At 38.8% G+C, this 23,179-nt stretch overlaps 1 protein-coding gene across 1 annotated transcript in view; it reads left to right on the top strand.

The window, feature by feature from the left end:
- Positions 1-1,004: 1,004 nt before the first annotated feature.
- The window catches only part of TAFA2 (TAFA chemokine like family member 2), a 530,331-nt gene continuing 508,156 nt past the window's right edge, over positions 1,005-23,179 (top strand). Inside the window, exon 1 of the mRNA XM_070454681.1 lies at positions 1,005-2,510. The gene's annotated coding sequence lies outside the window, so the exon portion shown is untranslated. The remainder of the gene's footprint in view (positions 2,511-23,179) is intronic.

A 23,179-nucleotide genomic window follows, 5' to 3' on the forward strand; every position in this document is an offset into this window, starting at 1 on the left:
AAGTTTTGGCTTGGTGACACTACTTATTCAAACGATCACCCCAGCCTAGTGCAATTTAAGATCACTGAAAAGTGGAACTATGTGCCACATTTCTTTGTAAATGTGGCAACCAGTATTACTTATATTTATAACTGATGAAAGGAGTATGTGGCAGTCTGTCAGCGGTTTTAGTGTATTAGAGCTACAGAAGCACAAAACGTCAGAGCTGGAAGGAATTTAGTCACCTGGACAATGATTAGTTTAGTTAAATAAGGTATGGATATTGGCTCCAAAGCAAGATCTGTGAGTTATCCCTAGATATAAGGGGTTTGTAAGATTTCCTGGATCCATCAGGATCATCTCTTTGTTTTAGATTTTCCAAATTCATTATTCATGCTTATTGATTTTTGCATAATCCTCTAGTCACTAGATTAAAGTTTTGCTCATGGCCAAACTTAGTCAAATTGAACTTTATTTTTTTTTTTTTAATTTTTATTAGTTGGAGGCTAATTACTTTACATCATTACAGTAGTTTTTGTTATACATTGAAATGAATTAGCCATGGATTTGCATGTATTCCCCATCCCAGTCCCCCCTCCCACCTCCCTCTCCACCCGATCCCTCTGGGTCTTCCCAGCATTCGAGCCCTTATGCCTGCAGTTTAAGTCGGCACCCAAATTGACCAAACCTGTAAGGACATGACCTTTCAGCGTCTTGCTATTAAAGTTCTGTAAAGACTGTAAGGTTCCTTTATCAAGGACACTGCTTAACTAGGCCTTCGGTACAAATTCTGTCTATAAATAAATTAAAGGTAGGAATTTGTAAAACCAAAACACCTCTCTGAAGCCAGTTACTCTTCTTTTTCTTCGTGGAAAAATTCAAGTTCCTGTCAAGTTACAGCCGGTAAAGCGTACTAACGCGGACCTCCCTCTAGGGGGAGACATAGTCCAGCTTTTATACCAACCGCTGCCCTCATCTTTGATTGCCTCTTTCTTTCTCTACAAGACCGCAGTTTGCTCTCAGAAGCAGGTGCGGCTGCTGAACAGAGGTGGCTGTTGGGAAGAGAGATCGAGGGAGGCGGCGCCGCCTGGTCCTGCCCTCGCATTTTCTAGCTTAACTCAACCTGGAGCGTTGGCAGCTGTTTTCTCCCTGCGTTCTCCTTGCATCACACAGGGAAGCCAGTCATTCCGAACTCCCTGGACTTCCAGGCTGGGTGGAATAAGGGGTCTGGGTGGAACAGGGGATTCTGTCCTCTACGGTGACTTTCTAAAAGGCACCCACTAGTGTGTTTTTGACAGTGCAGCATCTAGGGTGCGAGGCGGAGAGGAGGCTTCGGTTACTAAACAGCTTCTTTTTATTCCGGGGGTCTGATTTGTTTCCTCCGCCGTGCCCCCCGCCTCATCTCTCTCCCGTTCTTTAGCGAATTGACACAGACAGCATCTGCTCGCTGGTGTTCGATGCCGGAGCTCGCACCTTCCCGGTGGTGACCGCGCCAGCGTACGGGGACAGGGGGACAGCGGCGATTCCCCCCCCACCCAGCCCATGATGCCTAGAGGAGCAGCGGCTGGGCTGCGTGGGGCTCTGCCCGCAGCACTTCGGGGCGGGATCGAGGGGCTGCAGCTGGCTAGGAGTTGCTGTTAAGTGGACTTGGCGCCAAGTCTCGGAACCGGCATCAGCTGAGACCTATCTGCTCAAAGCCGGAACACTAGCGCCTGCCTGCACCGAGCGTCTCGAGGGCGGAGGACAGCGAGCTCGGAGCCTCTCCTCCGTCCTGCCCCGAACCTCCCCAGCCGCTCTCGCCCGCCGGAGACCCGGGACCTGCGAGAGCCGGGGAACTGGAGAAGTACGCGGCGGAGGCGGCTTTCCTGAAGGTGAACTGTTCGGTCCAATTGCCTTTCCCCAGAGAGCAAAAGGGAGGGCGGGAGACAAGGAGCTGAGGATGTGTGCGTGTGTATCCGTGTGAGGCGACGTGCAGCGGGAGGAAAAGTCGTTACTCCGCGTTTTAAACGCACACAAATCAGGGATGGAGAAGAGCGGCGACTGCTGCGAGACCGCCTTGATTCTCGCAGTGTGAGGAGCTGAGCGCACCGCGCGCATCCGGCGAGGACCGCGGGCGACCGCGGGCGCCGGCGAGGCCTGGGCACTTCGGGTCTCCCCCAGTCCACAAATCTTTTGGTTACTTTGACTCGAGAAAAACGAGAGGAGGAAAGAGCCGAGGCTCCCGCACGTCAGCTTCCGCCCACTTTAAGGGGATTCCAGTTTGGATGGCAAGAGATTCCTGAACCCTCTTTTGCTATCGGAGGAGGAAACAGGCGCGCGCGCGCGCACACACACACACACACGCACGCTCGGGGCCACACTCACACGCCCTCCGCTAGCACACACCTCCAGACTTCGGTTCCCTATGCCCCAGAACGGTAACGGCGGATTGGCATCTTGGAAGCGATGCGAGAGCGGTAAGACTGGCGCGGGTCCGCGGAAGCTGCAGGAGCGTCGCTAGGTGTTGCCGCCACCAGGAAGCCGGGCTGCAGGTAGGTGCCGGCCGCGCCCCCCGCCGGCGCTGGGGGCTCGCGCGGCAGCCGCAGGACCTGGGGGTCGGGGGCTGTAGCGAGCTCGCCCGGGGGCAGCGAGGGGGTGACGGCACATGCTAGTTGGGCGGCCCGGCCAGGGGCGGGAGTAGAGGAACGCCGAGGGGCTCAGAGCAAGCGGAGGAGGTTCCGAGAGCCTTGCCCTTCCTCTCTCCGGTCTCTTCTCTGCCCCATTTCTCCTAACACAGGGAGCCACCCGGCCGAGGACTGAGTGGGTCTGAATTCCACCCCTCCACCTGACCAATCTCGGTTGGTAATCATTTTGGACTCCTAATAAGAAGCTGGGGGTCGCGTATAAGGGACCCTGACATCAATAGCATGCCAGGTCGTCTTTGCGAAATCCCCACTTTCTGTCTACTTCTGATTATTTCTCGGGCCTGTCTGCAGAAGGTGGGTGTTTCAATGAGGCGATTGCTTTCTCCACCTCTGACTGTTTTCATCAAGAATCATCTGGATAAGTTCTGGCGCCTTGTCTCTATAAAGGCTGTACTTAGATTTGGTAGCAGACGCTTTACTACTGAGATAAAGATCTAGTAAAGGATACTACCGGAGAGGTTTAGGACAAGGATCATTTTAGGAGCAGCGTTCAGAAAAAACAAAAAACCACAGCTTCGAGAAACTAACGGTTTTTCATTTGTTTCCGGATGGATGTCCCCACAATCTTGTTAATACTACACGGTTCTTCTGACTCACTGCTTGCCTGGCCCTTCCCTCTTCCATTCCAAAAGGCCCGGTTCCACCAAGAAGTGTTTTCTTTTAGGCCACTGTCAGTGGGGAACGTGTTATTTCCAGAAACTGCCTTTGCAAAGCAAAGTTTGAGGTCCATCGCTGTCTTTCCCCTAGAACTGCAGGTTGAGCTCTCTAGTCTCCACATAAAAAGGACGAACTGGCGGTGCTTGAGAGCCCCTGAATAGATGCGAAGCTTTCGGCGTCCGTGAGTCAGTGTTCTGCTTCCTGAGCAAGTGTTGAACAGTTGCCTGGAGCGTGTGCAATCACAGGTGTAGTCACTACAGTAACTAGCTAGCCTCTCTTCACCTGGTGCTGGGTGAGTTGGGCTTGTGGCCATAAGACAGAAGAGAATGTTTAAGAGTGTTAAATACCGTCTTGAATGTTGCAAGCGCTGTTCTTGAAAAAACAAAGCCAAACCTGTACGCAACCTTTGCTCTGAAAAGTAACCCCAAAGCAGCCAGTGTTTAAGGGCCCTTTACTCATGACAGGATGAATTTTAATGACTATTGACTGCATGATAATTATCTGATTCCTGTCTTCCCCAACTAGATTGTTTGAGACATCAGCATTCAGACTGTTATCAATTAACACTTTAAAACTGATCTATTAGGCAGTGTAAGTTAAGACAAATGAGTAATTAATTTAAGATTTCTGTGTAAAGTGCTAAATGACAATAACTAGCAGAGGAGGCTGAAAGCACTTCTAAACCCTTTAAAAACCAGGCATTAAGATTATCTGTATTTATTCCAGCCTTCCCATGTTTGAACATGTACTCTCAGACTAGTGACTCTTCTACAGTTTCAAATCTCACACCTAAGATCATTAAAAATGATCAGACACATTTAATCTTCTCTCTTCCTACTTTATCCTGTTTTGGATCTCCTCCTGGGTCAGTTGTTTGCATATTGACCTTTGTAGAATCCTAATTTTTAAAGTAGCCATCAGTAGCCATTGAAAGGCCATTACTCACCACACTGGAGTTTATTTTATTTTCATTTTCTTAACTTTCAATGAAAAAAATTGGGTCACATTATTTATAGATATAATAGTATGAGAACAGTGTCACACTGCCAACTGACTTCTTGGATACAGTGACTTTTAAGAGGCAGAACGCAGTTTCAGTATGTTGCTTTTTTCAAGTTAGGTGTTTTTTTTTTTTTTTTTTTTTTTGAGACTGGAATCTTGATTCTTGCCTTTAACACAGTTTTATAGTTTAGGGTGCTTGAACTTACATATTCATACATAGTGCTATGATGTACGTCTCTTAAGGAAGAAACAAAAAACTTGGCATAAAAGCAAACACCTATAGTGCTACAAGTTGTGCTAAAAAGGAACCTAAGGTTACTGAGTTTGTGTGCTTTTGAAGCTGAAAAGTATTAGCTATTCTAAGTGACACTTTGGAGAGTGAAGATTCATTGAGATCCCATGGATCTATGTCAAGAAAGGTACGTATTGCTCGAAGACTGCATTATAGTATTTACTAAACACCAAGTTATAAAATGTGATAACACAGCTGTAAAAAGATCTGTTTTTAGACATGGCCACTTTTCCTTTTTAAAAATTTATGAAGTGATGAAACTTAGGGAGTGATAGGTTTTATGGAAGTTATTTTGTATAGTATTGAAGTTTAAGTGGTCCTGGATTCTGTATCTTCAATATAGCATTTTAATTTTGATTCTTTTACAAAGTGTTTTTGAGTACTGAAATGTTGAAAGTGCAATTTAGGGTTGATTCATCACTAGTTGCAAGTATGGATTATTCTATATAGATAGGCTAATACGTGCCTCTCTCGCATTTTCCAGGTTTTTTTTTTTTTTAATCATGAGCTCTGATAAAAGGTACTGTCCGATTCTGCCTAAGTTCAGCTGTGGCAGCAAGCTGATGGGCGTTTGCCTCTCTAACACATGTCCCAAAGTAGGAATGTTCTAAAGTGTCTTCACTTTATTTCTAATATATTTGAGATGATGAAACAACCAGAGTGCAAACAGTTCAGTGCCCCTGCTTTTACTTCTCCAGTATTTTATTAGGGATGCCTCATTAAGTCACATTATTCTGCAGCTGTTTTGCTCGTTGAAGATTCAAGTAAAAATAAGGAACTTGACTGTGCAATGCAGTTTTGTTTTCTAGGTGAAAAACCATAAGTTGAAGTAAAATAAACATCTAACGCGGCCCCCTTTGATCTCTACCTGACATTTACAAATGCAGTTCATCAACCTGTTATTTGTAGGGCTCCATCAAAACAAAGAGAAAGAAATGCATTAACATAGAGTGTTTCTAGATACAAAGGCCAAACCAGCTGCATCAGCCTCATATCTGGTCCACATATCTGCACAGTGTTTCATGAGATATATATTGTTTATGAACCATTGATTTTAATGCCAGGTAATATGGTGAATTTGCCATTTTGTTTGAAAATTCTTTGATTTATTTTGAACTACTTGGAGAACATGGAAATGTACCATTAAAAGAGGAATATATTCTCACAATGAGTCTTTTTTAGAGAACAGTCTTACTTTAGGTTTAGAATGCAGTCTGAAATAGGGGAGAGGAAAAGTCAGCGACCTAGGAGTTGGTTTTGGTTTTTCAGTTGTCACTGACCACTGGTAATTTTTAAAGTCTGATTCTGTTCATTTGGCACAATGAGTCAGTGACCTTGTCAATAAAATATAGCTAACAATTTTTGTCTTCTCCTCACTCTTGACAGAAATTTTAAGAGGAATGGTTAGACTTAATTGGAATGTGAAGAAAAATGATACTTAAATACTTTTTTTCTGGCAATATGACTCTTATCTCTACTTCTATAAGTTTATATATGTATGTGCACACACACATATGCATTTAACGGGAACCATGTATTGAAGGGGAGAGAAGGCCTTTGAAAAAAGGTCTACATTTTTAAGGTACCTAATATTTCACTCTTTTACATGATTTGACCTACAGTGCAACTGTAACTGTCATTTAACAAGGTTGCTTATAATTGAGCTTTAATCTTTCACTGTTGCAGGCAATATTTTTTCTCTTCAATTCTTTCTTTTGGAGATATTTTTATTCATTAGGCTAAAAATGCAAAAAAAACCAGTTTTGTCCTCTATGTAAGGGCTTTTCAGAATGTTTTTATTGACACCATGACTGGCAATCTCAACACATGTTAAACAGTGAATATATCTGTATTCTCTTTATTAAATATGTACCTCTGCAGTTAAAACACAAACTGCATTACATGAGAAAATGCTATTCTGGTTTCAAATGGTATCTATAAAATTTCCAGAAACATATTGATATTACACTCCAAGTTTGTTAAATTTCCTAAACCCACCCACTTCCAATGTGTGTACTACATGTATGTGTTGGGTTTTACCCTATACATTTTACACTTTACTGTAAGTGTAGGCCACCTAGTGACTGGAATTAGTGAAAAATTTATGCAGTTGATTTTTATTAACATTTAAAAAATAGAAGACTTTCAGGTTACTTGGGATTCATATAAGACATGAATATATAAGCTATAAGGAGAGTATTCCATTTTATTCATAATTATCCATATGGGATATATAACTAGGGGATCAGAGCTTATATGCTTTTATTTTATAAAGTCCTTTTAATCACTTCCTTTAGTCTCCTAAATTACTCCATAGCTCCTGTAATTATTTTATAATTTACCCTGAATGGCTAGTTAGAGAAGGTACATATCCCTTTCCCCTAGCAATAGCCAAAACATACTTATTCAATTACATTTATATTTATAGTTCTCCTTTTACACAGTAGATTTTGGAAACTTTTTATAGAGAGAGATTGGATAATGTGATAATGCTGCCTTCATAGCAATTATAGTGGTAGGCTGAATTTAGTACTTTGACAAAATGGGGACAATCAGCCCAACAAGTCTCCTTTGCTCTTTTTTTTCTTGAGCCACATAAAGCTAAGTCTTCATATAAAGCCTGGAGAGTGCAAAGTAGCTTTTGATGAATGCAAGGTTTGTTTTACTAAATATTTTTGAGTTTTTTCCCTGCTATGAACTAGTCACTGTATAATTGCATGCATGTGAATGGGCAACTGTGTTGACCTTTAAAGGTCATGCAAAGATTCTAAGCCTTTCCATTTGCAGTGTTAATTGCCTATGGCCTCCTGTTGCTGCATATGGAGCTTTCTGTTGAGTTTAATAATACAGAACAGATTATGGAGCTAGCAGATTATACAGCTCTTTATAAGTGAATTCATGAAGATATCCATGGTAGGCACTGTGACAGAAGATTTTTTGAGAAGTGTATTTGTGCTTTAAATTTAAAATTTTTGAGCAGAATCACCTGGGCTATGAGAAGACATTATTTCTGGTGCAAAAAAACCTGATCATTTAAAATTATTTTTGTGTAAAAGCTGTGCTTTGGTTTTATTTGGCTCTGACTGAGTTTTCACTCTGAACATTCTTCTTGGAGATCTGCAAAAGAATTGTACTTAAATATTGGAGAAAACATATGCTTGTCCTTTCCTGCTCTGTTATAGTAAAGACCATCTAGATGAGAAAAGCATCGGGTGTTATTTATCCTAGTCTGCATTATCCTGGCTTCATGTTTTTTGACTTTATAGATTGGAGTAAGCAAAAACAGCCAACTACAAAAGGGTTATGTGGTCACAGGAATAGTGATAACAAAATCTCAGTCTAGTAATAGAACACTGAGACTGTTAGAATATGTTTTTCAAGATAACAAGCCCTTTAAATCCCTAGAACTTATGTCTACTCAAATAATAGAGCTTTGTGCATTGATGTAGCCAGTTTGGGACTGCTCAGATCAGTCAAGAATTCATGTAACTCCATGGCTGATTCATGTCAATGTATGACAAAAACCACTACAATATTGTAAAGTAATTAGCCTACAACTAATAAAAATAAATGAAAAAAAGAATTCAGAAGTGGTCAATTCAGATCATTTGAGGAAAGCAACATATACACTTATATTTTTAATTTATATTAGTTTATGACAGTTCCAAAGTATTTAAGGTGGAAAACCTAATTACTGTTACTGTTTTCTTCTTAGTTTAGTTTACCTTGCATGATGGATGGCATACTCAAATTTGTTGGTGTTGAAGAGTTCAGTAAATTCTTCCTTAGCATGGCCATCAGACGTATCAGCAGCAGTGACCCGGTCCTGCTTTGGTTTCTATTTTCTTCAGAAAGTTGGCTTGAATTGAGTGAAACTGTTCTAACTTTAGTTTTCTTTCATGGCATATAAGGAGAAAGGAGGTAGGTGATCTACCTTTTAGGCAGGCAATCCAAAGGCCAAGGGTATTGAAATCTCAGACTCTGGAAACAGAGGCCCCATTTTGGGCAGCTTTCAGTTCAAGGAAAATTCTAGCCTAATTTTTTTTTTTTTTTCCCCTAGCTTTAGGTCCTGAAATGTTATATCACAGTAGTTTCCTGCTAAGAAGCATATTTAGCATTTGTTGCAAACTTCTTTTAGATTGATTGTTGGTGTGTGTATAAATATACCAGAACTGGGTCAAAATTTAGAGTTTGCTATTTGAAGATATATTTGCTCATCACATTATTTGTTGAGGGGTTAAAATTCATTGGCTTGCATTTTGGTTAGCAAATAAATTTTGAAAATGATTTTTATAAAGCCCGTGTGGTACCGTGGTGAGAGCTCTGGAAATTCTTTTGTAGCTCTACCAATAAATAACCACATAACCACAAGAAAATCAATTTACTTCTCTGTGCCTCAGTTTCTCAGCAATATATTTGCTTCATTAAAGTTTTCAAGATAATTAAAAATGTATTTTTTGCTGGGTCCTGACCTATTAAGCTTCATGGTGTGGGAAGTGTAATAATGTTGCAGTACACGCCTTTATTTAGAAAGTCAAGATATGGTTAGCACAGAAAGTTCCTGGAACACCAGTAAATGTTCCAGAAATGCTTTTCAGTAAGCAGTTTGTCAAAGTTCAGTTCTATATGATTGAGATGGTGATGATGTTAATGATGTTTATGATGACGACTAAAGACTATAGATGAAGGGACACAAAATGGAATCAGACTAACTCTTATTCTGTATATCCATTTTTTCCTAATTTGCATGATGCTGTTTTGTTGCAGAACAAGTTGTAACAGGCCTTGAATCTTAGGTTTGTTGGAGTTACATGTCTCTTCTCTACTGCTGGTTTTCAGAGTCACTGAAAGAAAATGATTTGATTAACCCAAATAGAACTAGGTTAGCAAATGAATAATCTTCATATACCTGTTGATAATTAAACACCTTCATTCAAAAATCTGCATGTGAACTTTTGACAATTTATAATCCTTGGGAAAGTTCATGGATCTATTCAATGTCTTGAACACTCACTAGGTGCTTGGGGGTATTTCAGTAAACAAAGATACAGAATTTACCATTTTAGTATAATACTTGAAGTTTTGAAATGAATCTGGAGGAATGGTTCAACAATGTATTTGTGTTATAGCTGCTCTTTTGTTTATAACTGAAGTATAGTTCCAAAAAGAAATAGTTAAAATATCTGAGTTGGAATGAGTTGTGAAGAATAGTATCACAGTATATATCTAAGGTGAGGTAATATGTAGTTAAGTGGGTTGATTCTCACTAAAAAGATGGATTTTCAAACCAGTGTAACACAAACAATGACTCATTTTCCTGTTTTATGTACATGAAAGTAATAAATTCAGATAGACTGAATGACTTGATCAGTGACATGATGCTCCCTGGAGACTCTTAAAGGGGTTGCAAATTCAAATGTGCATAGGAGTCTGGCTGGGAATGTGAATCAGTGAAGCTGGCCAAATGGAAGATGACAAATGGCAACAGACACCCAGTCTCAGCTACAGTGTTGGGGAGACTGTGGGGAATGGTAGAGATTCTGGCCAACATTCAGGATGGGAGAACTGAGCTTGGCTCCATTTATGGCCACGCCAGAATGTGGGCCTGGTGTTGCTAGATTTTCTGAACTGTAGAAGAGGACTTAGAAGTGTAAAATTTTTAATGCGAAAGTTTTAGATTTATAAATGACGCCATTCAAACTTAAAATACTGGGTGGGCCAACAGACATGCCTGCAGACTGTATGTAGGCCAAGAGCCATGAGTATGTCACTGTTTACAGACACTGTGAAGACAGCTCGCTAGGGAGATATGTGTATGCCTGCCCTTCTGTTGTCTGTAGCCACAATCCTCCAACCCCAGTTGCATCTGGAGCCAGGGTGGTTGACAGCAAAAGGCTTAGCTGGAAGAGCTGACTGATCATAATGAGTGGTTCAACCTAACCCCCTGTTTTAGTTTTCTTTTTATTGACTCATTGTGCCGTTGATGCTGAACTCATCTTGATGTTGGTGGTACTTTGGAGGGTTTAAGCGATGTGCTGGGAATACAGAAGTTTAAGTGTATGCCAGGTATCTGGAATAGCTCTATAGTTTCGTAAAACCATTTCCTTTAGATCAGTGCTTCTTAAAGTTGGAAATGCACACTAATCATCTGGGGACATTTTGCTAAAATGCAGGTTCTGCGGTGGGGCCTGGAGATACTGCGTTTCTGATAAGCTCTTGTGTGGTGCTAATGCTGCTGGCACTGGAGTTGCAAGATTTTAGAGAGTTTCTTCACCTGAATTTCACTCCATGCAAGCAGAAAGGCTCCTACTATTACTTCTCCGACAGGCTTCTCCTTGTAGTAAGCAGCCTAAACTTGGCCACTGACTTCAAACACTTTTCTCTAAGGCTCTTTAATTTGAGCATAGAATTCATAAGCGTTATGCTTAGTTTTCTAGTCTTCTATTTAGAGAACATATTTTTCCCCCCAAACATGTCAGAAATTGCCTTTGCTTCACATATTAATGAAAATTTAATTTATTTCCTACAGTTTGAAGAAATAAGTTTATTTTATAAGTAAGGCATTATCTTAAACACAGATCTAGTCTAGTATACAAGTCAGTTTTAGCTCCTCAAATCATTTTTGTAATTTCAACAGTAATTGCTTTCTTTAAGGTTTAAATGTCACAAATTTGGCCACAGTGTCTTGATTTTTGTTCAACTTAAGTAGTTATTAGGAATATGTGGGAGGATGGAGTTGGAAAAAGACGGTTTTCCGTGTGTGTTTGTTGTGCTTATAACTTTTGAAGTGAATCTCTCTCCTTTGCTTTTTTGCTCTGCTAATCCTAAATAGCTTTCCAAAAAAAGTGATTTCTTCAACATTGAAGGCATAATGACTTATTATTTAGGGTATTTGACTTTTTTATAATTATTTTTTTTTCTAAACCAGTTTTACTAATGCCAGAGGTGTTGTATCTCAGATGCGTAACTCGGTTCAACTGAGAGATGACCTAGATCTCATGTTACAAGCCCAGTTAAAAAAAAAATTCTGTTGCCAGTTTTATCAATGTCCTGGAAATTCTTAGGTTTTCTTCTTGGTATGTTAATTTCAATCCGAGATTAGATTTAGACATGTCAGAGGGAAGCGGCTTGTTTTCTTGTGTGTTGTATGATTAATGCTATTAAATCTTAGTCAGTTTTCTTTAAGTGCTTTCGAAGTTTCTATCACATTGAATCGCTTTGCTCATAGCTGAGTAATGATGTGAACTGATTTTCCTGAATACGTTAGACTGTAAGCTCTGTGAGGCGGAACCATAAACATGTTTCTGTTGATTCCTGGTGCTTAGCGCAGTGTCTGGCATCCAACAGGCACTTAATACATTTAACAGGACACTGATCAATCGTTCATGTTGATAGAATGTCTTTTTGTATGTTGCTTCAATGTATGAGCAAGTATTATATGAACTGTCATTCTAATTGTGTTCAGTGGGGCTGTGTGTGTGTGAGAGAAAGAGGGTTTATTTTGACTTGGAATTCCCATCTCTAAACTGAAAGGTATATTGGCATTAAAAAAATAAATGCATTCTAGTCAAAACATCAAAGACAAAAAACAAAATGAGCATGCTGACCGATATTCCATTCTTTCTATAATTTATTGTAACCTGGAGGTTTAGAGACTACGTGTGCTTATGATTCTGCTGTTGTATAAATTAAATAATGTTTGTCAATGTCAAATTTAAGTGTTGTTAATCACATATGGAATATATTTTGATTGCTCTTGTCAGTGACTTGACTCATCATTCATTAGGGAATTTAAAGCCATTTAGTCTTATCCACATAATTACCATTTTCATAATTTATCATGAGCCAGATTTGCTTCACTCTTTCACCTTCAGAAACACTATTGACTGTGATATCATTGTTCTTGGCTTCAGTGATATTGAAAATTACTGGTGTTCTAATTTTAAATGCTATTTTGTACAGATAGTATGCGTTCAAGTATTGATTTTATTTTAGTCCTTCTGGGTTAAACAGAGTTGTTTTTTTTTTTTTTTAAACAGAGTTTTTAAATGCTTTCCACCATAGATGATTTCACAAAATTAAAATTCCTTGACTGTAATTGAATATGAAGGAAACTCATGTGTATCATAAAAACCAAAAAAGTCAGCTGATTTCTTCATTAAAAACTTAAAGTTGGATTGGGTTGTTTTCATTGTAAAAGATTGCATTAAATTATATTTATTAGCATCCCTATATGCTTGAAAAGGTGCTCAAAGCTCTTAGACATAATGTCTTCACTCTTTGAAATATAAAACCTATTTTTGGAACTTTTTAATATGAGTCAAAGGACAGGCTTTACACTGACGAGATCTGATTTTTCTTGGTATTGTTCAAAAACATAGTTTATAATTAAGATCTAAGGCTATTGAACTAGGGCCATTGTGTAACGTCTGAAAAAGATCTGTGCTTCTTCCCCAACTCAATCTCAAATATGAGGTTAATGAAAAATTTAGGTACTGTATAGTACTGAAAGATTTTCAAAATCAATAAGTAGAATTAAAGTCAAGCTTAATGTATATTGGTGAATTTTTCCTTGGAGCAAAGTTTCTGTTATATTTCTAGGAAGGCTATTTAAGTTATAGTCTTCTTTGTCTGGTATCTTTTCCTAGCAGCTGATTACATCTCATCTTTAAACTCAGGGTTTATGGCTAATATTTCACTTTGTATTTTGTGAAATCTGCTTCAAGTTCACAGAATAGATGGTATGATAGACTGGAGTAAAATGAAAGCAGAAAGCAGGCTGAATAACTGGCAATCAGGGATTAAAAAGGTGGCAGGGTTCGCATTTTACAGGATATAGTGGGGAAAAGGTAATAGATAAGGGCCAGATGGAGTGAAAGGGAAGAAAAAAGGTCAGAATGGAAGTTTGTTCTAGCTAGAATTTATATTCAAGAAGAAGAGGAAATGACCTTTGAGAGAAGGAAAAAATTAGACGAAGAATACATCCATTATAATTCTTGGAACAAAGAGGCAAAAAGGCAACAAACTGAAGTTACAGAGGAGAGAAAGATGTGTGGTGCCAAACTAATTTTTCCCTCTTGATCTTATAAAAATTCTATCCCGGAACGGGAACTTTCTGTGAAGGTGTTTTTTTGTTTTTTTTTTTTTAACCAAACTAAAAGACTGGATTCTAGTTCTGACCTTGCCTCTAGATAGTCAACCCTAAAAAAAAGTTACTGAACATTTTTGTCATCAGTTTTTTCAATGTAAATGAGATGATTGGATTTAATGATTACTTAGATCCCTCTAAACTTTATGTCAAAGATGACCATAGGTCATCCTTTTATGCTTCTATTCCATCCCCTGAACATTATCTTAGACCCCTCTCTGTCTGCTTCCTTCCTAGACTGTGAAATTCTTGAGATCTGGGAATGTTTTGTTCTTTACCTTGTACCACCTAAGCCTACCTTAGAACATACTCAGGCATTTAATAAGTGTTTTATTAATTGGTCTTTAATTTTATTATTCTAAAATTCTAGATTTTTCATCTACATAATAAACAACAGTGTATTCCAGAGGCATAACTAATAACCACATTTGCATGCTGCTTATTGTTTATAAAACACTCTCATGCATGTGATTTTATTTGATATCTAAAATCGCTATGAGATCGGGATAAGTACTATTCTCAATTTCAGGTAAGGAAATTGGTGGAGACTGGTAAAAATCACAACTAGTGAGTGCCAAGAAGTTGGCTTGAATTCAAAACCTAACTGTTGGGAGAAAATTCTCTACAGGTCTCTTAAGACACTAGGTATCCTATAGTTCCATAATATCTTTTTAAGCATGTTTAAAAAGTGAATAGTCCTGGAAGATAATGTCTCCCTCTGAATCCCAGGGCAAATTTGCTTACTGTCCAGCATTAATAAAGAAAATGTCCCCCTCCAAGGCAAAGGGCATATCTACTAGTAGTTTATTATAAAAGATTTCCTAAGCCCAAGGTTCCACAAAGCGGTGCATATGCATCGTCCATATGGGCTGTTTTGTACTGTACCTGTGGGACTTGGTGGCAAAGGAACTGACTCAAAAGTGATGTTCATGTTTCTTGCTGTGTAATAGCTCCTCTGTATTTTACTCAAGAGTCTTGTGTCTTTTGCCACTAGTTCTGGGGTCCTTCGTGAGACCCATACTTCTCTGATATTTATAAAGATCCTTTGGTGGCACTATAGAGGTTAAGTTCCATGAGGGTTTGGAATAGGAAGTCAGGGAGACCAGCTAGAGAGCAAGTGAGAAATGGCAAGAATTTGAAGAAAGAAGTTGGAAGAAGGAAGGAAGAAAAGGCAAAATTTAGATGTAGGTGATGGAACCAACTGATCATGGAGACCAAATGTGTAAAAGAGGGAGAGAATGAGTCAAGGATAGGTCTTTGCTTGGGTGACTAGTACTGTCTTACACAGTGTGACCCCCAAAGTTACCCTCGTCTATCTAGATGAAGATAGTTGGTTGAATTTTAAGCATTTTGACTTTGAGGTGCCCTTGGGATATCCAAGAGGAAGTCTAAATAAGTAGTGGTAAATTTGGGTCTGGTGTTTGGGACAGAATTATGGTTTAGACATGGGGATTTGGGAGTCATCAGTGTACATGCTGCTGTTGAAACCTAATTAGGTGTGATCTCCAGCAAAAGTGTTTAACAAAACACCAAGGAGAGAGCCCTGGGGAACAATGAAATATAGAAAGGAATCTCAGCTCTCTTTTATGTCATAAAGGAGAGTCACCTTTCTCTCTGTTGTTTTCTCTCTGGGTTTTTGCTCAGCTTGCTACAACTTGGCCTCATAAACTAAGGAGTCCACCTTTCCTGTTCTGACCTGCTGTATAGAGATGCTGATGGTAGCAGGAGGAGAGAGCAGTGCAGGAAATGTGGGGAGCATGCCTGGAGTTCCTTCTTTCCATTTTCCCCTCTGCTATCCCTGGATATCATTATGTTTTAAGGCTGTACTCCTCAGGACTGTCAGAGAAGGGACAGTCTAGTATTCTTGCCTAGAGAATCCCACGGACAGAGGAGCCTGGTGGGCTGCTTGCTGTCCATGGGGTCGCGCAGAGTTGGACACAGCTGAAGCGCCTTAGCATGCATGCATGCATTGGAGAAGGAAATGGCAACCCACTGCAGTGTTCTTGCCCAGAGAATCCCAGGGATGGCGGAGCCTGGTGGGCTGCGGTCTATAGGGTCACACAGAGTCGGACACGACTGAAGCGACGCAGCAGCAGCCGCCGCCTCAGGACTGTCATGGACAGGTGCACTGGGAGGGGATAAAGACTTTTCCCCTGTGGTCTTGACTCTTTATGGAGATCTATAGATATTTTAAAAATTAAAAATTTGAGCTTTTACAACATTCCAGGCACTGTACGAAACACTTCATATGAATTATCTCATGTACACAGTAATTCCAGAAGAAGGTACCACTGTTATCCCTATTTTGTAACTAAGTGGCTTGACCAAGACTGCCCAGCTCATAAGAAGCAGGTGAATCTTGAATCATACATCCGGTCTTCAAGGCTCAGTTTTTAACCATATAGTACTGTGTCTAAGTCATACTTTTTGGAAAAGTAGACCCATTCTGCTTAACACACTGCTGGTTAAAACACTGTCTTGATTCAAATTATTTCTACTAAACATCCTAAGTAGGTCTTGTCTCTCTAAGTTTAGAATTGTATCATTAAAATTACACTATAACATCCATAGCATTCTTTGAGTATCTCTTAGATTTCCCCTATGTAGCTTTGTATGGTCCTCCTATTTCATATGATAAGGCATTAAGTAATGAGATAAATAGCTAGCATTCAAGAAAATTTGAAAAATTTATTCATTTATTCAAATATTTGTTCCTTTGAATCAAAAAAGGAAAAGCTCCAATTTCGAAACAAATGTGAGCTAAAGTGTGTCTTTTTCTGGAATTTAAATTCAGGCTGAAACATTCTATTACATTTATCTTACAAAAATCTCTCTTGGGCTCTTGGTTATATAAGACATGGGTTTCTTAAGGGTAGAGTGGGAATAGCTTAGGCAGCAATCCCGGCTGCCAAACTCAGTTGCCTCTGTAGAACATCAATATAAGACTAATTAGATGCTAAATGCTTGGTGAGTATTGAACAGCACAATCTTCTAATTTTCTGATTAATGACAAAGCTTCATGGAAACATTAATTATATTGGAAGAATTCGGACAATCCCGTTTTTGAGGAAAACAGAAAATATATATGTAAATGGATTTTTTCCCCTAATAATATAGCAGAAGACACTCCATGGTCACTTGAATAGTAGGTTCCTATTCTTGAGGGTTATGGATGTTTTTAATAATATGATGACAAAATTGAAGGACGAGTGCTGTATTATAGCTCCACTATATTTTCTTTGGAATCTGTCTTTAAAGCTCAATGTTAGAAAAGAACATATTGAATCTTTTTTAAATGAGAAGTATCATGCAATGCAATTATATATATGTTCAGAATATATATGCTTTATATTCTCTTTGTATACTTTCTTAGTCTGAATTATTTGCTTCTACAATGGATTAGTAGTTGATGATAATTTGTCTTATTTATCAATAATTTAAGTATCACTATAGATTATACTCTAAAACTATAAAAAGCCCCAGCCAGAAAGTTTTGTTTGTAAGAGAAAGGTCTCTTGGGAAAGATATGATTTAAAATCATAACAAACAACAGTGTACTTTCACTTGAAGAGCCACTTTGTTGAAGATGACGGGGCAGTTTTATTTCAAATGACTGGGGATATGGCAAAGTGAAAACGTGGTATAAAAGGAGCTTATTGTAGATACACAATAACTTCAGAAAAGAAGAAAAATGTGCAGTTCAAAGAAATGATATAATCAGAGCAATCAGTAGGCATTTTGAATAGTTTTCTTTACTCATTTTATTATAACATTTATACCTGATTCCACCCCTTCCCTGCCATAATATAATAGTTTTAAATCAGGAAAAAGCCTTGGGAATGTAGAATCCAAAAGTCTCATCTTATAAATAAGGTCTCAAGGTCCAAGAAGTAGCCAAGATGTGCTAAAGGGCACAGAAATAGTGTCAGATCCAGATCTGGAACCTAGTATTTTGGATTTCCCGATGGAATGTTTCCACTGCAGCTATGCTTCATCAGTTTTTCATAGAGTCAAAGTTCTGGAAGGGAGTTTCAGAGGGCACCTAATCTATCTTACTTTTTTACACTGATTTAGAAAGTTACATCAACATTGATCCAATTAAGGAAAAAAGATCTACAGAGAAAAGAATGCTAAAATTTCATTCAATAATTTATTCTAGAATTTAGTACCCTGTTTGTCAATATATGTTGATACAGTTGTTGTTTATGGAGCACCTACTGTGTGTCAGGCACTATGCTATGTGCTGCAGATACTTAGTAAAGCAGAAAGAGTCCTCATTTCTTGGAGTTTTTAATCCAGTAGAAGAGAGAGCTAATACACATACTATATATGCATTTTCATATAGACACAAATATATTTGCACATTAGGGTAAGGCTGTATCTTCAGATATTTAGAAAATAGTGTTGTATCAATGGACAGACATAAAAGGAGTAAGATTTTGATTCAAAAGGAGAAAATTATTGGCATTATTTAAAGCTGTCTGAAGATTAAGAACTTTAGAAAGTGGTGATTTTATAACATTGGGGTGCTCATGAAAGTGCAACTGGACAGCTTCCGGGAGAGCATTATTTTGGAGGCATTCAAATGCTAGATGGACCTTTTATTAAGTTATTTTTCTTTGAACTTCTTTATGGGAAAAATTAAATTCTTTGCCCAGTGGATTTTATTTAGGCTTCGTTTTATTTGATTTCTCTGACATTTGATTTAGATGGCCATTACCTTCTTCTCCAGCTCAACTTCCCTCCACCCCCCCTACAGGCTTAATAAACAATATTTGTGGTTCCTTTCTTAATTGTATGGCCTTTCTTTAGAACCTCTTTTTCTGGTTCCTCTTCCTCAGTTGTTATTTAGTCACTCAGTCATGTCTGACTTCCTTGAAATAATGATGTTCCCTAGCACTCTGTTCTTAGAATATCTACATATTCATATTTCCTTGATCGTATTTACTCTCATCACTTAACTAGTGCCACTGTGTTGCTGATTTCCAAATCTGAGATTCCAAGCAAGGGTTTTTCAATTGAAATATCCAACTGTATACTACTTCTGTCTATCTGGATGTCTCAGATTGAACTCATTCTCTACTCTTTCAAAACTCTTCCATGTTATCCTTTGTCACCAAGTAATATTTAAATCTAACTAAAAGTTGTTTCAAAGTGGTGAATTTGCAACACTGGAGAAGTTGAATATGTATCAATCACCATGTTATCTAGATCAGAAACTAAGACACAGGTTTCAAAGACTGTGGTCTGGAACAAAGTCCATGGCATGTGGTAGATACTTAATAATAGTCAACTAACTGAATGGATTAAACTTATGCTTGATATTGAGGTCAGGTTCTTCCTTCTGTTCCTCAGTTCAGTTCAGTTGCTCCATCATGTCTGACTTTGCAACCCCATGGACTGCAGCATGCCAGGCTTTCCTGTCCATCACCAACTCCTGGAGCTTGCTCAAACTCATGTCCACTGAATCAGTGATGCCATCCAACCATCTCATCCTCTCTTGTCCCCTTCTCCCGCCTTCACCTTTCCCAGCGTCAGGGTCTTTTCTGAGTCAGCTCTTCCCATCAGGTGGCCAAAAGTATTGGAGCTTCAGCTTTAGTGTCAGTTCTTCTAATGAATATTCAGGACTGATTTCCTTTAGGATTGATTGGTTTGATCGCCTGTCAAACCAAGGGACTGTCCAAGGGACTCTCAAGAGTTTTCTCCAACACCACAGTTCAAAAGCATCAATTCTTCGGTGCTCAACTTTCTTTATGGTCCAAATCTCACATCCATACATGACTACTGGAAAAACCATAACTTTGATTAGATGGACCTTTGTTGGCAAAGTAATGTCTCTGCTTTTTAATATGCTCTAGATTGGTCATAGTTTTTCTTCCAAGGAGCAAGCATCTTTTGATTTCATGGCTGCAGTCACTATCTGCAGTGATTTTGGAGGCCAAGAAAATAAAGTCTTTCACTGTTTCCATTGTTTCACCATCTATTTGCCATGACGTGATGGACTGGATGCCATGATCTTAGTTTTCTGAATGTTGAGTTTTAAGCCAACTTTTTCACTCTTCTCTTTCACTTTCATCAAGAGGCTCTTTAGTTCTTCTTCCCTTTCTGCCGTAAGCATGGTGTCATCTGCATATCTGAGGTGATTGATATTTCTCCTGGCAATCTTGGTTGCTGCTTGTTCTTCCTCCAGCCCAGCGTTTCGCATGATGTACTCTGCATATACCCATGATGGTGTGATCCATTGTGGTTTTCTGGGTCATTGAGATCTTTTTTGTATGGTTCTTCTGTGTTTTCTTGCCACCTCTTCTTAATATCTTCTGGTTCTGTTAGATCCGTACTATTTCTGTCCTTTATTGTGCCCATATTTGCATGAAATGTTCTTCTGCTCCTAAGGGAGGTTAAACCATTTGGTAAGGAAGATTGTGGAATGACCTTTTTCAGTACTCTAAGTTCAGAATGTCTTCAAGGGAAATTAAGGAAGAGAAACTTCAAAGTCTTCTCTAGTTAGGGGACCTCATTTTTTTCCTGTGTATGTAGTGAAGACAGGAGACTAACATCTATTGAGTACTTTATATTGGGCCATGCCCTGAGTTATATATATACATATATATTTATATATATATATTATATATATATATATATATATATATTTGTTCATTTATTCCTCATAATGAGCGAAGGGCCCCAGGGGTTAGTATTGATATCTTCTACCTCATATTATGGCTAAATACTTGTCAGAGAGGTTAAAAAACTGTTCTGTTTAAGGTCACTAAACTTGTTAGGTGACTGAGCTAAAATTTGAACCCAGATTATTTAAATTCAAAGGCAAAGGCTTCCTGCAGGCTTCCTTTGTTTTCTGTTGGTCATTTTCCATTTACCAAGGTTGCTGGCATTGTAATTGCGTCTTTTCACATGGAAACACTTTGCATGTTCATGAAGCTTTGCGTGTGAGTGTGTGCTTACTCACTCAGTCATGTCTGACTCTTTCCAACCCCATGGACTGTAGCCCGCCAGGTTCCTCTGTCCATGGGATTCTCCAGGCGAGAATACTGGAGTGAGTTGCCATTCGCTTCTCCAGGGGATCTTCCCAACTCAGGGATTGAATCCAGGTCTCCTGCATCCTTGGAGGCAGATTCTTTACCTTCTGAGACACAAGGGAAGCCCATTTAGTGTGTAGTTAGTATGTATTAAATACCTACTTTTACTGAGTTTTATATGCAATAAAAAGAGGGAATAGTCAGCTCTTGCCTTGAAAGAAATGACATAGTTATCTACAGGTTATGAAGCATGCTGTTTAGCCTCATGGAGGTTGTAGAAAACTACTAATTAAACCACTCTGGATCAAAGATTAATTCCTGTGATGCTCTATTTTTCTTGTTGAATTGTTGTAGTTACATGATCTTTTTGGTTTGTTAATGAATATATCACTTAAGTCATGTCAAGAGTCTTCTATTTAAATGGAACTATGGTCCCTTTTGTAAGCATAACATTGATTTATATCCCTAATGTATCTACTTTACTTTGTTGAAAGTATTTATTTATTTGCCTTAGTCACTAGATTATGTGATTCTTGGAGGCAGAGACTGTTCTTTGCCTATTTTCTGGCATATTGTTGTTCCTTAATGTTCATTGGAAAAGGAAGGGTGGGAGGAAGGAAGAAAAGTATCCTTGTCTTTTACCTCCTGAACTTATAATTTTGTTAAATAAAAATATTGTTTATCTGAAGTGTTTTATTTTTTCAAGAGTCTTTCTACCACATGATCTATATGATTTTTCTCTTTGATAAAGATTTTTATGATGATTTGCTTTGGTAGGTTTCCAGTTTCATTTAAAAAAATAAATATGAGAGATGATATAGTTCTCCTCTGACCATCTTCCTAATCCTCCATGAAGTTTTAAAAATGATAGGTGTCGGCCTATTGCCAGTTTCTTAATATTATAATAGATTAAATGTGTTTATTCATACTTTATCTCTGTATTATCAACTATGCAATGCATCAAAAGGGAAGAAGAGAGAACCTTTGAAGTCTCTGGTGAAATTCTCCTTTTTTGGGGGGGGGGAATGCCTCTTCCTAATCATTTATTATAAATGGAGTGTCATGCAGCAGAAGTTTCTTATTATTGTTTAAACTCTGTTCTAGTCACAGCTGTAGTTTTCTTTTAATACCACTGAATATTTCAGAATTTGGAATTGTTCTGTAATATAAAATTTTAGCAGAGTAGAGCTGAAGGGTTTGCTTATGTTCTCTTATTCTCTTCAATTACTATAGATCATCTACATGAATTAGTTATCAGTAATGAGGTGATGGTTTATAATAAAGTAATAAAAATGATTAATACCAAAATAATCATAACAGCAGTAATATAATTTATAATCAGAGAGATCATGTGGTAACCTTAAGTATGGTGAGTCATAGAAAAGTGAATAATATAATGTTGCTAGGTTGCAAGCCGGCTTCCCCGGTGGCTAAGTGGTAAAGAATATGGCTGCCAGTGCAGGAGATGCAGGTTCAATCCCTGGGTGGGAAAGATCCCCTGGGGAAGGAAAGGGCAGCCTGCTGCAGTATTCTTGCCTGAAAATTCCATGAACAGAGGAGCCTGGTGGGCTACAGACCATGGGGCCGCAAAGAGTCAGACATGATTGAGCACACGCGTACACACACACATAGGTTGCAAGCTACTTACTGTTTTCAGGATAGAGATCAATCAAGAAATGCTGTAGCAGCCTGAACAGATGAGTAAGAATGAGCATGTTTTCAAAACTTGTGGACATGTTAATAGAATATTGACGGATGGAATTACAGCAATAGGCCAAGATGGCCTGCTCTCTGATAAAGCCCATATTGCAGTTAGGGTTTACAGTTCTCGGGGGTCTCTCTTGAGTAAATTCCACAGAAGTAATAAACAAGTACATCGCCCTGATAGAGCAAATATGGAAACGGAAGAACATAAAGGCAGAGTCATGTGTCTCAGGAACCTGGCTGATGTGATGTATGCGTCAGACAAATTTTCAAGCTAGTATTTCTTTCATGTTTTGGCAGCATTTCAGAAGAAGGTGAATGTTTACACTCCCTTTATCACTAGGAGATTTGTTTTCTCAAGGAGATTTGTCTAAAGTACCCACCCAGTGTGATGCTAATGACCTAATATCTGATTTACCTGGCTTTAAAAGTACTTTTGCTTATTATTATGATGATGATAACACTGGACTCTGACATATAATTTTCTTTGTTTGGCATTTAAAAATGGGATATCAATTATTTTAGGCCCAAGGGTACTATTAAGTCTTGCCCTAGGGACCTTGGGACTGCAATTTTCTCTTTGAGCTTTCATAAATCACTGGCACAACAAGACAAGACAGTTATGCTGCTTGTGAAAAACTGGGAAACTCTGCAGTCGGGGAATTGTCTTAGAATC

The sequence above is a fragment of the Odocoileus virginianus genome, chromosome 24, assembly GCF_023699985.2.
Source record: "Odocoileus virginianus isolate 20LAN1187 ecotype Illinois chromosome 24, Ovbor_1.2, whole genome shotgun sequence".
Lineage (NCBI taxonomy): Eukaryota > Metazoa > Chordata > Mammalia > Artiodactyla > Cervidae > Odocoileus > Odocoileus virginianus.